At 35.9% G+C, this 5,483-nt stretch overlaps 1 long non-coding RNA gene across 1 annotated transcript in view; it reads left to right on the forward strand.

The window, feature by feature from the left end:
- LOC118734361 overlaps positions 1–2,173 on the forward strand; it is a 3,033-nt gene extending 860 nt beyond the window's left edge. Inside the window, exons 2-3 of the long non-coding RNA XR_004992387.1 lie at positions 1,785–1,943; positions 2,007–2,173. This is a non-coding gene — a long non-coding RNA (uncharacterized LOC118734361). The remainder of the gene's footprint in view (positions 1–1,784; positions 1,944–2,006) is intronic.
- Positions 2,174–5,483: the final 3,310 nt, after the last annotated feature.

Raw genomic sequence — 5,483 nt, forward strand, 5'->3', positions numbered from 1 at the left:
GGTTGTTGTTGTCAATTCTATACATCCATTTGCTTATTTGCTTTTTTGTATAGTTTCAGGCAGGCTCTTCCTAAACTATGTATTTTGTCAATGTTATTGTGGCTTGTTAACATTTTTATTTTTAATATTTTTATTGAGCTTTGTACCACGATTGTTTATTAGGAAAAATTGAAAAAGTAACAAAGTCTAAGCGGTAGAAGTTATAGCACTATTTCGGAGATCACCACATCTCCTCATCAGACTTCTTTTTTCTAAACTTCAGCAGGGATCGAACCTGCGAATTCGATGTTCAAAGTCAGAAGCGTTAACCACTGAGCTATGTACATCCCGTAAACTCTTGGGCATACATCAAGATAACCAACCGTTCAGCTATAGAAAAACTAAAAATGCAGATTGCTAGTACTTTTTACGCTGATTTTAACTATATAAATATTATTTGCCGCAATTAAAAAGCAAAGCAGATATAAGAGGTAAAACAAAAAAATTGTGATATTTTAAAACATTAATATTTTCTAAACTACGTAACCGATTTAAAAACCAATGATGTCAAAATAAAGACAATTAATTTATCTTCAAGCTGATATATAAAATGTGTATGCTTTTTTATATATTTAAGCCAAAAATATTATAAAACCAAAAAAATTTCATAATTTTTTCATAAAGTAACCCTTTTTTAGAAAAAGTCCATAATCAATGCTAAAAAAATTTATATTATTGAAAAAGTGCAAGTTCTTACCTTTCATTTGATATACTTATTATATTATGATTTGCTTTTGAGTTTTCAGAATTCAGCGATAATAAAAAATATAAATGCATGTATTTGCAAATGCATATTTTAGTTAATTAAACAAGGCGAGTTAACGGACTTTTTTGGAAAGGGTACTGTTTTTGTTGGAAGCGGGAAAATTTATGCCGTTTTATATGTACATATATGTATATACTTACAGCTATTTTTCATTTGTTTGTGTTCCGGCGGAGATAAAAAACGTGTTTTGAATATTTTTTAAAAAGATGAATACTCTTAATTTATTTAAAATATATAAAATGTTTGAAAGTGAGGACGGTCTTAAGATTAATGCAAATGTTTTTTTTTCGTGCAACCCTGCGTGAGTTGAACGCAAAAGTTGCCTGTAAAATCGCCTCGTGCGAAAGCCCTATAAGAAAACAGTATGCTAATAAAAATGAAGTTTACAAAAGAAAAGGGACGTTCAGTGAGTGAGTGCGTTCACAAACCAGTGTTGTCCAATGTATCGACTTTGTTTGGTACAATGTATTTTTCAACACCCTTAGTACGTAGAATTCTCCTTTCTGTGTGACATAACCTTGGGAAAGGATGAGGTAACTAGAATTCCCTTTCTGTGTGGTAAACCTGGGGCTGCCGCCCCAGTGATGTCTATTTTGGTTACGGGTGTTTTATAAAAATATCTTGTATATAAAAATGTATATACAAATTTATAACAAAAATTTGCAACAAATACGATATTTCCAACCGACATTATTGTTAAATTAGTGCACAGATTTAGTAAATTAAATTTTTGTAATAAAGCGTGAACTGTTGTCTACAAGTGTGTGTAAAAGTTTTTTCATTCGATTCACGCGTTTGGGCACAGCAACCAAAAATCGTTGTACAAATTCATAAGGAGTACCCCAAACAAATACAAGTGTGCAGAAAACACACATTCCAACTAAATTAAGCTCTTTGAACGTTTATCTATTTCATATTTTATTAATTTCATTATTTAACGATGAGGAACACGTTTATAAATTTGTTTACTTTTCTTTAGAGAACCCAACCAGTATGAAAGTGCAAGTATGGACAATTAAGGCCTGCTCAAACAGGCGTGGTGCGGTACAGCGCGGTATAGCAAGAACATTGTTGCCAGATGACGAGCTCAAATTAACGGCACGCTTTTAGCAGCACTTCTCGATGAAGAAAACAGAAGGTATGAATATGCCTATATCTTTGTTTTATCCTACAAAGTTCTTAATTTATGTATATGTTTAAGAAAAAGAATACACGAAATAAATTTGAGAAGAAAAGAAGATGGTGAATTTTCCAGCCTGATGCCCCAACTGCGTGACCACGAAGAGAGATTTCTTAAATATTTCCATATTTACGCTCCATTTTGTACGTTTTGAGAAAGAATAAACTCCACTAAAATTCCCGTTCATATTTCTGAGCAACATTGCTAGATTTGAAAAATATTTTTGAACAAACGAAAAAGTTCAACTTTATTTTATTTCCTTTGTGAGAAACAAAACCAAAGAATATCACATTTATTACTACGTTTATACGCACGTAATATTTGCAAATAACAATTTGCAAAATGGTAAAATTTGCCGTATAAACGCTGAGTTAATTTTTTATTTGCAAATAACTAAATCACGCAAATAAGTATTGATTAGTGGTACTATTTGCAAATAAGCGCAAGACGCCGCCATTCTTAGGTTTATTTTCTTCTTCGATGGCCATCTTATTGCCTTTTTATAATCAAGACGTTGCCATTTTTAACTTTATTTTCTTTTTCTATGGTCATATTATTGCCTTTTTATAATCAGGCAATATTAAAAAAGAATTTTTCACCATCGAATAAACAGTGAGTTAGGTATTTGCCAACTATTTTTATTTGCAAAAAGCTTACGTATAAACGTAGTATATGCCAATAAATGTATTACGAGCACTTTTAATACTCACTTTTTTTTAATAAAAAAGGTAGAATTTATAATCTGTAACACTTTTGTAGGTAAAATATGTGGTAGAACTCTAGCTCTAAATTGCAACTCTGCTTACGATATATCTGCTTATACCGCGCGGTCAACTGTGCATGCTGCGGTAGAGTTCTGTACCGCGGTGCACCGCACTTCCAATACCGCGTCTGTTTGAGTGTTCCCATATACCGCCATGGTATTTGATACCGCATATCGTACGGGATTATACCGCACTGTACCGCACCGCACCTGTTTGAGCAGGCCTTTAAGAAGATGGCCGCATGTGTGATTAAGTGTTGCCAGAATACATTTCAAAATGTGTTGCCAGATGTTCTAACCGTAAGAATATTATAAAGGCGAATGTGATAAGTGCTATTGTATTATGAGTTTAATAGCAATTATGAGTATTATGTGTTCAATAGCAATTATGAATATTATGTACGCAGAATTCTACGATGTCAGTAGCTTTGACACAAAACTCTTTTAGCGTAGGCGGGCTTCGGCCGCGCTTAGGGATTATAACCCTCACTACGCAGAATTCTCCTTTTTGTGTTGCCTTGTCAAGTGTATAAAACACCTTCTGACATCGTAGTATTTATGACGCAAAACTCTTTCTGCGTAGGCGGCCTTCGGCCGCGCTTAGGGATTATAACCCTCACAAAGTAGAATTCTCTTTCTGTGTTGCGAAGAAAATGAGCAGAAGTATTTTTGAGCAGAACTTCTCTCTGCGTAGGCGGCCTGCGGCCGCGCTTAAGGAGTATAACCCTAACAATGTAGAATTCTCTTTCCGTGTGGGGAAGAAAATAAGCAGAAGTATTTTTGAGCAGAAATTCTTTCTGCGTAGGCGGCCTACGGCCGCGCTTAGGGATTATAACCCTCACAAAGTAGAATTCTCTTCCTGCGTTGCGAAGAAAATGAGAAGAAGTATTTTTGAGCAGAACTTCTCTCATAGAACTCATAATAAAATAGAACTTATCATATTCGCCTTTATAATATTCTTACGCTTGAACCTCCGGCAACACATTTTGAAACGTATTCTGGCAACACTTAATCACACATGCGGCCATCTTCGTTTCGGTAATTGTCCATACTTGCACTTTCATACTGGTTGGGTTCTCTAAAGAAAAGTAAACAAATTTATAAACGTGTTCCTCTTCGTTAAATAATGAAATTAATAAAATATGAAATAGAAAAACGTTCAAAGAGCTTAATTTAGTTGGAATGTGTGTTTCCTGCACACTTGTATTTGTTTGAAATGGTTTGTTATCGTACATTTTGTTAGGTGAAATTTTCAACTTTAACAACAAATTACTCGTAAACTATGAGTTTCCTCGCCGTCCGGTTTTCAGTTTCGTGATGTGTACCACCCCCTCTACACCCACCATAAAGTCGTTTTGTTCAAAGTCGCGAAGTCAACCCAGAGTCCGAGCTGTTTCGAGAAGAGGACACTTACGATCCAATACGTACCAACTTTCGACCTCTATTACCCATTTTGTTGAGTACGGGAATGAATTCTGGGGGTAATTATCTAGTTGGGCTTTCAACCCCCAAAATTTTTTGTTAATAACTTTTGATCGGGTAAAAAAAGTTAATTTCCGCTTTCGGATTCTTATTATTGGGGATCAGACGCGTCTAATGGTACCCCCTCTCCAAAAGTTTGACCAATATTGGGGGTTGAAAGCCCACCTAGATAATTACGGATTTTAACCCTCACTTCCTTCTCCTTTCTGTATTGCCATAAAAAGAAGCCGAAGTATTTCTGCGCAGAACTTCTTTCTAAATAGGCGGCCTTCGGCCGCAGTTAGGGATTATAACCCTCACAGAGTAGAATTCTCTTTCTGTGTTGCGAAGAAAAGGCGCTGAACACCTTTTGCAGAGAACACCTTTCTGCGTAGGTTAATAACTTTTGATCGGGTAAAAAAAGTTAATTTCCGCTTTCGGATTCTTGTTATTGGGGTCCAGACGATTCTAATGGTACCCCCTTTCCAAAATTTTGACCAATTTTGGGGGTTGAAAGCTCACCTAGATAATTACCATTCTGGGCTATTTTGGGCACCCGGGGGATCCCACGTTGTGCACGGGAAAGAACCTAGTTATAGCTGAAATACAATAGCCCTGTTCGCGTACGCACTGTCCAGTAAAATCCGGTACTAAATTTACTGGGTTTTACTGGATGTCGTTTTCGTACGCAAAAACATGCAAGAAACCAGCGAAAGAGAAAGAATTGAGAGAGAAAATTTTTAATAGTACCTATTTGTTAGTAAGAAAAACAGATGATAGCATGCTCAATGCATTTCACATTACCAAAAGAGTTGTTTGTAGTGATTTTAGGGTTGCAATTGACAAAATAAACCTATTAAATATACATTAAGATGGGAAATACCCTTCTTCTTCGAAAATTGCGTCGGAAAATAACAAATTAATTAGCTGTTCATAAATCATGCAACTTCTTGCTGGTTTTGCGTTTTCGTGCTTGCATATTTCTCTCATTGGGAGTAAATATTGGCTTACTCTCCGAAATTTGCTTCCTGGCAAGTTACTGGATATTTTTTGCTGGAGAATACGAAAACAACTAACGCCACCGAACTGACCACAGCGAAATTCGCGCGGGCCAAAATTAGAACACCCGCAAGCCTATGAAATTGAACACAGCCAAAGCGAAATGCGAAGTTCGTTCGCTGGGTTTCATGGCGATAGATTTATTTCTATCGCCCTGCTGGGCGATGACAGCTGTATGAGCCAAAGGTGACCGTATTCCTTTTTTGCTTTCAAAG

The sequence above is a fragment of the Rhagoletis pomonella genome, unplaced genomic scaffold (genome assembly GCF_013731165.1).
Source record: "Rhagoletis pomonella isolate Grant_MI unplaced genomic scaffold, Rhpom_1.0 Rhpom_scaffold_00002, whole genome shotgun sequence".
Taxonomy (NCBI): Eukaryota; Metazoa; Arthropoda; class Insecta; order Diptera; family Tephritidae; genus Rhagoletis; species Rhagoletis pomonella.